At 40.8% G+C, this 12,791-nt stretch overlaps 1 long non-coding RNA gene across 3 annotated transcripts in view; it reads right to left on the bottom strand.

Moving 5' to 3' along the window:
* The window catches only part of LOC139609766 (uncharacterized), a 177,757-nt gene that overhangs the window by 49,049 nt on the left and 115,917 nt on the right, over positions 1-12,791 (bottom strand). For 2 of the 3 annotated variants that reach the window (XR_011685346.1, XR_011685349.1), the window contains one exon: positions 6,713-8,182. The exons of the other annotated variant lie outside the window; for it this stretch is intronic. This is a non-coding gene — a long non-coding RNA (uncharacterized lncRNA). Of the gene's footprint in view, positions 1-6,712; positions 8,183-12,791 lie in introns of those variants that run through there. 3 annotated transcript variants of the gene reach the window in all.

Raw genomic sequence — 12,791 nt, 5'->3', positions numbered from 1 at the left:
CTGGAGCAGGCTTCCTCCATTCATCTGTCCCTCAGTTCTGACCAGTGTCCCTGTCCATGCACTCCCACAGCATGATGCTGCGACCACCATGCTTCACCGTAGGGATGGTATTAGCCAGGTGGTGAGCAGTGCCTGCTGTTCACCAGACATAATGTTTGGGGTTCTGCCAAAGGGGTTAAATTTCTGTCTCATCAGACCAGAGAATCTTTTCTCTCATGCTCTCAGATGGGAAAGGAAGTCGGTGGTATTGCACATAACTAGCTCACAATGAAAATGCTAACATGCTAATATTTGGCAGGTATAATCTTTACAGTGTTCGGTGTATTAGCTTTGCATGCTAACATTCACTAATTAGCACTAAACACAAAACAGAGCTGAGGCTTTTGTAGGTATTTGGTTTAAACCAAAGTCTTGGTCAAACTGGAAGTGTGAGATGGAAAGTTAGGTGAAAGTTCAGGGGATCAGTAAAGTCATTAGGGCTCATCCTGTTTGGGACAAAGTTCTGGACCAAGTACAGAAAGAAAAAAAATTCTTCAAATCTGACAAGCTGGAACTTCATAAATGACTTGATTATCGAAATTGTTGACAATAAATTTTCTGTCAACTGACAAATCGATTACTGAGCTGAACAGTTTCAGCACTTGAGTAAATGGTGTTTATGTTCTCAGCATAGCTCATTTAGTGATTCAACCAGGCAAGCACGCTTATCACCACTTCATTTCTTTTCCATTGGTCCTCTAAGGCATCTCCCTAGTGACCATCTGCAAACATTCATCCAGCCTGAGCATCTCCAAGACACACACTACATCCTGAGAGCTCTCTATCTTCCTGTCTTCTCCTTCTCTCTTTTAGCTTACTCACACTTGTTATTTTCTCTCCCGTCCGTCCCTCTTCCTGTTCTTTTTCCTCCCTCAGGTTTATTATCTTCACAGACTCTCTAGTTTCTCAGTCAGTCAGTCATTGTCACATCCTCAGTGGCCTCCCATGAGTGTTTAATTTCAGCGCATGTGCTTGTGTTTGCTCTGCAGGGACATTCTTTGTAGCATCGAGAGTGTCACCTTTTAAGAAGAACAGTAATCAAACAATGTTTCTCTCTTCTTCTACACTCATCCCTCTCTCTTCTCGTCTTTCCAGAGGATTAACCCATTTACTTGTTCTTCTCATCTTCTGGGATGTGTGCTTGTTCCCTCATCTTTTATCCTCTTTTCCATGTCCTTCCTTTCTGCTGTTTTAGCAGCTGTTGTGTGTCATTTCACCAAACCACTGTTAGCATTACATGTTTAACATGCATAACACCAAAGGTGGTCCAACTTTGAATGCATCAAAAAAGGACCTTGGCAGCTATTTTTCTTGGTTTTATGAAAAAACAAAACAAGAAGGGGAAATCTTTTTTCTTCACTATACAAGTGTATAATACAGAATATAATGTATAGTGCCCTAATGTAGAATTTGAGATATATTACCTGTTTTGTTGTCATGAGATATAAGTTTTAAACTTTAAATTTGCCACATGCTCCGGACTGTAAAAACTTTGGGATGTAACATATTCATGTATTTTATTGTACAAAAGTTTTTAGTCTCATTAATTTGTACCATGCTCCTCATTGTGATACATTTGTGACATATGGCCTATAATATGAAACAAGTACGCTGTGATTTGCTATGAATGTTTTTGCAAAAGTCTCTGTGGCTTTCCAAGGAGTTATTATTGTTATTTTAAGGATCTGCCCTATTTCAAACTACGAAAAGCACAGGAAAATAGGAAAGAGGACATTTTCTGAGTGAAAGAGCAAATGAACAGGATCTCCAGTTCCCTCTGGATCATTACTGAGTGCTTTTTAAAACAATACCATTTCCAGGATTTTCCATCCAATTCCCCTTAAAACAATAAGAAAGGAAACTCTCCTCCTTTTCTCTTTGACTTTCCAAGTCACTTGGAAGGTATTATTCCCTGATCTCCCATTCCCATCGAGAATCACATTGTTCCAGCAAGTATAAATAGAAATCAAGAAAAAGTAAGCTGGAGACACAAACTTTTTTTTTCCTTTAAAGTGAATCCACTTTTTAAAACCATCTTCGTCCATGGAGTCCAAAATGATAAGCCGGGGAATAAACTTCCACTAATGCTCTTCCATGTTTTCCTTCAAACGGGCCTTCAGTCGCAGTAAAAAGGACTGCTGTCTTGGCTGCCATTATGCCGTATAGACAGACAGTATGGCACTAGAAAGAGATGTGTCAGAAACCATATGCTCGCTTGAACACAATGGCTGTCGTAGCCATGCCTATCCTCAAGACGGCACAGGCAGAAACGCATTAACACGCACTCAGGTGAGGGTATGAACACACACACTTTGACCACATATCATATATAAAACTAAAAACTCATCATTCTCTAGTCAAAGGTAGAAAGTCATGTGTCCTCGTATATGTCCCTCTTACTCATATTCTTCTTCTTATCTTACATTTTCTGGCTCGCCCTCCCTTCTTTCTTTCCTTTTCTTTTGCTCACTTGCCTGTCTATCTCTCTCCTCTCCCCCCTCTCTCCTCTGTTTCTGTGCCATGCAGTGAAAACAGGACGCATGTGATAGACCAGGAGGCTCCTCACAGTCCCTGGGCACCACAAATGCGTGTGTGTGGGTGTGTGTGTGTGTGTGTGCACTTGCATGTGTGTCTGCATACATGTGTTTCTCTTTATACATGTGTGTGTGTGTCAGCAAGATAGATGGACACAGCTGTCAGTTTAACACTTCCTGTAGTCCCTCCACTGACCTCGCGTTAACCTGGAAGTATTTCTCAACACCATGGCCTAAGTCTTCCTGTTTGGAGTCGCTCCAGGGCTAAGCAGCTTGCCTGTCTCCCACACATACACACACATACACACACACACACACAAACAACAAATACAAGGATGTATCTACAGACCCTCAGAGAGACAGGAAAAGGAAAACATGTCAAACAGTATCAGATACACACACTTTTCTTGCGACTTGTCTATGTGTTGTCTGAGCTCAGCCCTCATCAGTGCAAAACATATCCTAACCTCGACCCTCGCCTGGCCCTGCTTTACCACTAAAAACCTGAAACACTCCTTGCTTTTTAATTTCATTCATTTAGATGCTGCAAAAAATCAATCACACATTTGTACAGACAAAATCCATAAAATGACATCTTTTCAGCCTGAGTGACTGTTATTCCACATCTTCAGCATTGTCATGAAACCCTCTCCCTCTACCCTCCTGTGAGCAAATGAATAAAAGAGCAACAATAAATGAATAACTAGTTGTATGAATAAAAACAAAAGGTGACATGACCAATATGAATGGCCCTCCGGATACTCTGCTCTGTGTGTATTTTTTCAGCTCAACTGCGTGCAGCATGCTTCTGTGAATGGGATTTATATATCATAGTGCGAATGTGTGTGTATGTGTCCAAGGGCAAGGGTGGAGCGCAAAGCTCTACTCGAGAGGCCTTGTCGGGCGTTGAGGCCCGGGGCTCGCCTGAAGGCACAGCCCGTCTGGAGAAGCCCTTGGCTGGGCAGCAGCTGAATAAAAGATGGAAGGGAAGTGTCAGTCTGGAAGGCCCGGAGCACTGGGAGGCCCAACGCCTCAACGCTGAGGACAAACAGATGCTAGCTGAGACAGAAAAGAAAGGGAAGAAGGAAAGAAAGACAGGACAGGAAGAAGAGTGTAAAGAGAGAGAGAAAAAAAATTCTATTTGTCATCTAAATGCACTTCAAAGACGAGCGTGCGAAATATCAAGACGATCTTGCAAAGCTTCAGCCCTCCGTCCAAAAGTCAAAAGTCATGATCATTTTGCTTTAAGATTTAACAAGACTCAACCTTTCCAGCTCAAATGACCATATAAGTGGTAGAAGTAGTATTCAGATCCTGTACTTGCACAAAAGCAGCCATACGGCATCCAGTTATATTTATGGATTATGATTACTGATGCATGACAAGTAAGCCTTATGTAGTACTGGGAGGATTTAAACCTTATAAATCCATCAACATCTATAAGATGATCAAGTTTCACGTGTAAAATCTTTATCTTGAAAATGGTCTTGTAAAACGGACAATACTATTTCCATCTTTTGTTCCCTTTATAGTCAAAGGGATATTATCATTTTACGAATCCTCCTGGACAACATAAATGAAGAAAAAAATTAACGTTAAAGGGGTATTTGGAATCTAAATGCTACCTGTCTTTGGTATATTCAATAAATGCTTCCTGTAATGTTTACAACAATCTCAAAGTCATAATAACTCTTGGCCTCTGAATTATGGTTTCATTATGTATTCAGTATATAGTTTATTGTATGTAATGCAATAAAAAGTAATCATGTAAGATTAAAACATAACAGTTTCAAAATCTCAGCAAACTGTTAACCTTTTTAGGATAGTTCACAGTTTTCTGTAAGGAAATGTTATAGATATGAAGGCACTGTGTGCTAAAAAAATCAGTACACAGTCATTTCAGTACAGTATCCATTTGAATCCCTAATTTTCTCTGTATGCAGCATAACCACCTCTCTCATTCTCTTTGTGTAAAACACAGGCATACGAGTTGCAAGTGTGTGCTAATAGTTGAGTGTCATTGGCGTGTGGGCAGGGATGAGTACTGTCTGTATGTGTGTGTGTGTATTTGTGTATGTGTGTGCAAGTGTTTTGCATTTGAATGGAATCTGAAGAGCTCCAATGTGTTTCACTAGCACTCTGCACAAACATAGCTAGTGTTTCATAGACACCTTTCACTCCTCCTCAAGTGTGTGTGTGTGTGTGTGTGCAGGCATATACATGTGAGTTCAGACACATAATTGATGGCAAATAACAAGGATGTGGGTTGTTTTCGTGAGGTGTGATGCAAACATAAATTGTCCTTTGTTGTGTAACACAGCCCTGAAGGATTCATTACACAGTTGAGGAAATCATGCTAAAGGGCAAGTATAAAACCCCAAAGAGACAGTGGTTATATCAGATTATTATTCAAATAACACAAGGAACAAAGTAACTCTGATGTAGCTCTAATGCTTTGTTTTATGGTGTCCCAAACCAAAAATGTTGTATAAAACTAAATCCAGCTTTGAATACACAAAAATACTTTTTCGCAGGTTAAATTCTTTGTATTTTCATGTAGTTTGTTGATAAAATGAAAAATATAATAAAATGCCAACTTTATTCCTTTTAATTTATGTTGTGAAGATATGAAAACTGGATGACTGACAGCAAGCAGGTGCTTTGTGTACAAAAGACTTTTGAAGCATTGGTGATTTTTAGCATTACAGGCCAATAACAAATAAAAAATAATAAAAAAAACATTTCAAGTAACTTGATTAAAGATCGAATTTGGTAGCATATATTCGCTGGAGGTGGAGAAAGGGTTAAAGAAAATAAGAGTTTGGGCAAGACACCAGGAAGAGTTGTAGAAAAAGAGTTAGTAAAAGTGAAAAAAGACACTTTAGATGAGAAAAAAGGAGAAAATGTGCAGGAAAAACACGCCACAGAAAGTTCAAGGATGAATGGAGAGAAGTGTGAGGGGGGAAAAAACAACAAGAAAGGCAGAAAGCGATAGAGACAGAGGTGGAGGGAGGAGCACGTCCTGTGTTAGTTATCTCGGCCTCTCAGTGTTAGCTGATAGAATTGAAGTGTTTAGCATATATGCTAATCATTCACACAGGCGCCGGATTATCACCACGCTCTGCCAAGAGTTCTCTCCCTCCGCCCTATCCCTCCATCCATTCCTCGCATCCACTCCTCTGGCGATACCTTGTTCTTTACCTTTCCACTCATCAACCAGAAATCCATCTGTTTGTCTTCTTCTTTTGTTCCTCATCTCATTTATACATCCACATTTTTCTCTTTTGCCTTTCTCTATCTGTCTTTTTCCCTTTCCTCCCTCATCATCTGTGTTTCCCCCTTTTCTTTCCTTCTATCGCTGTCCCTCTCTCTCCCTCTGTTATATTGATGTGCACTCTGGAAAACGTGCTGTTCTGCAAGTCGAACAAGACAGCAAGAGTTTTCCATCTGATGGACACTCACACACACTTGCACACAGACACACACAGTGTTCGGCTCAATGCAGGCTAATAATAGGTGACTGGTCATCATGGGTGGTGAGCTGAGAAAAGCACACTGTAGGAGTTTATAAAAATGAATATATTAGAGTGTGACAGAGGGATAGATTCAGAGGTGACAGAATGAGAAAGAGAGAGCTGAGCTGTTGTTTTCAGCAAGGGGGGATAGAGTTCAAGCTCTGAGGTTATCTCGCTCATCCACGGTGGCCGCTGTGCAAATATTTTACTAAAGATTTCATGGCAACACACACAGACCGCACTCATGCTTGAGCTTTTTCTCTCTGTGGCCCTGACAACCTACCAGCACTACCACACACACACACACACACACACACACACACACACACATCCAGGCCAAAGTCCTTTAAAAGCCACAGGAAATTTCATGCTCTGTATCTGTCTACCCAGTTGATGTCACGGCTCCCATTTGTGGGGGCGATTTCAGGTCCTTAGCCAGATCAGTGGCCTGGGGTTGGGAGGAAGGAGAGTGTGGGGGTATTAGTGGTTAGACAGGCTGCCCTTCAACACAGTGCTGGAGGGTGGGGGGTTAAATGTTTCAGGGGGGCAGTGCTGGGCAAGCCGGGCCCCTGACTCTGTCCAGGGATTATAGGTATTTTTTGTGGCAGAGCTGTTGTCAGGGGGCCCTGCTTTAACTGCAGGAGGTGGGTTGCCCATATTGTGTTGTTATCATTAGTGATTAAAAAGTTGTGATCAAGAGAAACTGGGTGATTGATCTCTGCTCAAGTAACAGATACACTGAAGGATAAGTCAACAAATCCCATGAAAAGAACAAAATCAGCATTGAAATGATCCCAGTAGTTTCTGTTGAGCCTCAGACTGACATTAATGTTTGTCCAAAAAAATTACAAACACATCAGTGAGCCACATCATTGCACTGGGTGACATGTTCCTCATAAACAATGGCTGCACTGACACTTTGCCTCTGCTGTGTATACTGACTGGTCCAGTAATCCGCCGCTGAAAATAGTCCCTGACAAATACACTATTTCCTCCTGTGTGATAAATGATTTATAAAAGCTAAAAAATATATATCACAAGTCATATCCTTAAAAATGGGCCTCAAAATATCTACCAACATCCATATATCTCGTTCATCTCTCTCTTACTCTGTCTTGATATGCATTGTTAATAGCAATAATAACAAAAAACAGATCTTTTTGTTTTTCGTTTCAAAATAATAATTCATCTTTAATTTATTTCATTTAACGACCAGAAAATTACAGAGATATTTGCTTGGAGTACATCAACATTTCAAAGATGCATGTAAAAGGACGCACAATATGAAACCTTTTCCCACAGCTTACATGCAAGTAGTAGAATTTTTAAATGTATTACTTCATACATGCAGTTTTTATAGAAAAATGGGAAATAGGAAACTGTCAGCCAATGTGGATAAAGCAAAACAGACAGCATTGCTTTCCTCAGTCACAACACTGCCACTGGCAACATGGAGTAATGGTATGGATGGTATGGATACACACACACAAAAGATATGTATGTAGGCATACAGAGTATTTATAAATATGTGGATAATGAAGATGCCTTTGGATTGCAGGGGAATGATCTGGCATGGGAAAGCAGACACACACACACACGCACTAATTTTTGCTTATTATTCTTCTTTCATCACCCTCAGGCTATGTGTGTCTTCTGCAAGACAGCGTTTCCTTAGACGTCAGCTATAATGGCTTTGAATGATGTTTATGCATGCTTGAAACACAAAAAACAAACCTTGACCCATTAGTGTCCGTCTGGATTAAACATATCTGTCTCCTGCTCTGTGATTTTGCGTCTCTCAAGGCTCAACCTCCACACGCAAACTTATTGCAGACAGACGTGTAGTGACATGCTCTCTGCACACATGCACAGACAGCAGAGATGGATTCAGACACTAACACATACACACACATAGAAAATCGAAAACATATTGCAGTTAAGACTAAAATGTATGATGGGATAATACTGCAGTGATTGGTTGCAGTGATTCTTTATCACTGAAGAGCAGAAAATGGTTCAAATGTTGGCACATTCCCTGGGGACTGCTCGTGTCTGGTCCGGGGTGCACGGTGTAGATCAGCACCATGGACAGCGCTGAATCAAAACGTCAAGAGAAATTGCAGCTTAGTACAACTTTCATCTAATTTTCATTTTTTTGTCACGATTTAGCAAACTCATGTATATGGACACATACATTCCTGTTTGATTACATTGTGACATGAATGCCATATTTCTACTGTTTACCTTGAAACATATAAAATAGAAGAAAGATAACCAGCTATTTCCAGCTTTTAGACAGATCTCTTGACCAAAACTGCACCTTCTGGATTATTTTCATTTCTCACAGGAACCTGAAGCAGCATGCCACCACCAATGCAGCCCCCTGCACTGTCTTCCCACAGGGCTGATATCAGCCTGAATGCCCACTAACTGCTGAGATCTCAAAGTGAGTTAAAAAAAGAAAAAAAAAACAGTAATATGAGCTGACAGAACGATTTAGTTTGTTTGGCTAATAATTTTATCAACATCTTCATTCCCTCCTGCATTTATGTTTGATTTATTTCCCCTGATCTCAGTCAGTAACATGTCGTGTTGTTATCGCCAATATGAATGATGACTGAACCTACAAAGATAAGACCCTCACCAGTCAGTGAGTGCTTTGTCCTAGAAACCCACACTCCTCAACATCAGATCTTTTGGTTCTTATGTCTCTGGTAAACATAAGCAATCTGTGACAGATGACTAAGGAAGTCTTGTGCAGCTCTGAGATAAACAAATGTAGTGCACAGTTTTCTCTCCGCTGTTATCTCCCTTTGTTTTGGCATCTCTCATTCGCTCCCTCCCTGTTCCTCCATCTCTCTGCCCACCACCCCATTTTATTTCTCTCTCTCTCTCTCTCTCTCTCTCTCTCTTTCTCTCTCAGCCTATGTCTCTCACCCTCCTTGCAGATAGTGGCAAACTACAGCAGGGTCCTGGTGTGAGGTCACAGGCAGCCTTCTTGTAGCATATGGACATGTTTCCTTCCAAGAAAACCCCAGCCAGATGAGACCACACACGCGCACAAAAACACACACATACAGAAGCACATACACACAGTACAATGAGAAATATAATAATAAAGTACAATATAAAGAAAGCATGTCTGCAGGCAGACAGTACACACCACTTTAAACACGCACACATTCACACACTGGCAGTGGAAGTGTGTGAGATTAAAGAAAACCAGAAGCTATCTGATCTCGCTTCTCATCCTCTCTGTGACCCAGGGGCTCAATCTACTTGACTTGGAGTAATCTTGGTGTTAAGACACACACACACTGCACTCAATATGCCCGTAATCCACCGAAGACCAGCTGAAGAAGTGTGATCGCACACAGAAACACACACTCACACACTTAATCATGGACAGAAGCAAAACTACAAACGTCTAATAATCTGGCCCACGCTAAACTCGCTGACTTCTTAAAGCACTCTAAGCACGACGACACACACATGAACACTGATCTGTGAAAACACACACACACACACACACACACACACGCACACACACACACACACACACACCAGCAGAGTCTTGTAATCTTAAATAAGTGTCTCAAACACACACAGAAGTTAAGTGGTATCGAGTAATCTTTAGCAGGCTTCAGTTAGAGCTCTGACAGACACACACTCAAGCATATGCAAGAGGATACACACACACACACACACACACACACACACGGAGAGAGAGAGAGAGAGAGCTGGTAATCTTCCAGCCAGCTGAAGTGTAATCAAGAAGGAGACAGCCATATGTCTGAGGGTGCTGAGCCTTGGCCTCTCCTCCTTCTCCACTATCTCACTCTCTCTCTCTCAGTGTTTCGCTTTTCCTCTTCATCTCTTTTTCTATGTAGACTTTTCATCGTCTTTGTTAATCTCCCCTTTTCTTCCTCCATTACTCTGTTTCTGTTTCTTATCTGTTCTTCAAGAGAGGTTAAGGTGGAGAGGAAAGCCCTCAGCTCACTTTACACATCTTTGTATTTAACAGTAACACGTTTCTTTTGTACAATTATTGTATTAAATGTGATAAAAATGCTTTAAAAGCATAAAGTATGAAGCATAAAAGCATCACTGGTTTTCATGACAACTGAATGTAAGTCATTTAATTAATGTCAGTCTCAGTTTTTCTCATGTTGTATCTACATTTTAATTAAATTCAATTACAAATGTTGAATTTATTTGTATTTATGTGTATTTAGTGGGTTGTTTCTTTCTTTTTTGGTGTGTGTGTGTGTGTGTGTGTGTGTGTGTGTGTGTCGGTCCCCTGTGTGGAGACAGCTGGTGTGGCAGTGACCCCGGCTGGAAGGAAGCCTCATGCTTTTTCATGTCTCCCTTCCCACAATTCCCGGGGCCATTTGGGTCCTCGCTGGTTTCGAGTGCCAGTGGTACTGAGAACGAAAGCGGCGCGTTCTGGGATCAAGTTGGAAATTCACTTTTATTGTCGGGTAAAATGTACCATATATATAAATCTACTCCTAAATAGTCCCTGATTGTAAAGACTTAGTTCAATTCCATAAAAGCAAAGAGCCAAAATGATTTTGTGTCTCTTCCTCCAGTCTATCCCTCAATCCCCTCGTCCATTTCTGTTTCTTATAGTCTATTTTTTCCTCCCCTATTTCAGTCTTTCCTTAATCCTCCAGCCGTCCACTTCCCTCTGTTTGATGAAATGACCATATCTAATCCTTTGGTCCCCTTGGGAGAGATGTAACTGTATTAAGACAGTAAATCCATGTCCTTACAACTGCTACAGATGTCTTTCTTTATTATCCCCTCTTTCTCTTTCTATCACTCTTTCGCCCTGTCTATTCACATCTTCCACTAAAATCTTCTAAATCTGTTCTTCGTAATCTTATGACCTTCTGAGCTCCTAAAATGGCACATGTATAATCTCACATTATGTTTTTGTGGATTTGTTTTTGTGTTTGTCTTTTGTCCGTCTCCTAATTCCCCACAGTTAAAGATTCACAGTGTTCATAACCCAAAGAGAGGACAGTGTGCTTTTCAGGAATGACATAAATCTGCATATTCTCTTAATGTGCTCCTATAGGAAAACATTAGCAGCAGCATTAGTCTTTTTTTTAATTCTTTCCAATGCATTACATGCATTACAATGTGAGCCATTAGTTGTCACTGTGTAATCAGGGTTAAAGTGCAGTGGAAATAATGTAGTGGATTGGGTGGCATCTTTAGGTTTAATAATTTTTTTATTTTTTTTTAAATTTCATCTATAGTCCATAGTTGAGAGCAGACAGGAAATGAGAGAAGACAGAGATGGGGAATTACATGCAGGAAGGGTCCCCTCAGTATCCCCTCGAACTGTTCACTGTTAGCACCTTAAAACCCTGGACCACCAGGACAAACTCGTTTTCAGAGTTTCCTGACTGAAATAACTTGATGCAAATGCTAAAATTCATGCATTCCCTCGTGCTGATGATCTCCAGCAGAGGAGGCAGATTACTACTATTCATTCAGTTTGACTCCAACAGCTGAAGCATGCTGTACATCTTTATCATCCCCCCTCCAAGAACACAGCAGCTATGTGCAGATGTGTCTTTTCTTCTTCATTACACATTAGCCACTCATCCTAGTAGACACTGAGTGAGTGTATGTGTGTGTGTGTGTGTTTCCTTTGGAGTCTTTCCAGGTGTCTCAGTGCCACCCTGCTGATCAGACAAGCAGAAGAAAAGCTCAGTGTTTTTCTGCTCCATCGGCTGCAGCCGCTGCTTCGCTCCTGTAAGCAGGTGCCAAAGAGGCAAAGCGCGAAGATCTACGATAAACTGATGGACACGGCCCGGTCTTTGTACTTCTCAGGCTTATTTCACCACACACATAGTCAGCTTTTATCCCAGCATGCTGTTTCAACAAGTGCCGTTTAAAAGCCAGTCTCCTTCGTGACAGTTTCTCAATGTAATAATATTAACATAACATATAACATATTCTAATAGAAGCCTGATACAAAAGAGTGAATTGTGTGTGTCCACCTTATCATGCTTGTTGGCATGTAGCCTATGCCGCTGGACTGCGCCATTTGCCTCAGTGCCTTAGGCAGATAGACACACACACAAAAACTGACACGCACACACATGCTTGCAAGGGGCGACAGAGGTTAAAGAAGGAGAAAGGACCAGCTGCTAGCTCTCTAATGTTTAACAGCGAATGAGAGGAGATTTAGAGCAGTGAAAAGAGGGGACGCACAGAGATGAAGGGATGTTAGAGAGAGAAAGACGCAGGAGAAGGGTAGGAGTGAGGAGGTAAGGATGAGACAAAATATGGTGAGGAAAATGTGCAGCAAAATCATTCATATGCCTTCAGTTTGTGGAAAGGACTTCTAACTTCTAACACACAGAAGTACATTTAATTTCATCTTTCTTACATCTATGAGAGAGAGAAAAGCATGTTAGATTTGAAAAGGCATAACAACAATTCATAATAAATACATGGCAAGTTACACAGATACACTTCCAATAGGTTTCAACATGTTTTTCATATGAATTACATAAGTACAAGTATAATTTGTTCATATTCAACTATTTATAATTAGCCATGATATGAGGATTTACACTGAAAATGTCTTTCAACTCTTCAGGGTAATGTTAGGTTTTCTTTTCTGTTTTTCAACAACTCCCCAGTGTATTGTATTAATAATGACAGAACAAACAAGTAGAAA

This window comes from Trachinotus anak, unplaced genomic scaffold (genome assembly GCF_046630095.1).
Source record: "Trachinotus anak isolate AG129_WGS33_773 ecotype Australia unplaced genomic scaffold, CSIRO_AGI_Tana_v1 ptg000026l, whole genome shotgun sequence".
NCBI lineage: Eukaryota > Metazoa > Chordata > Actinopteri > Carangiformes > Carangidae > Trachinotus > Trachinotus anak.
Note: the sequence above shows the minus strand (reverse complement) of the source record. Positions and strands in the feature narration are given on the sequence as shown.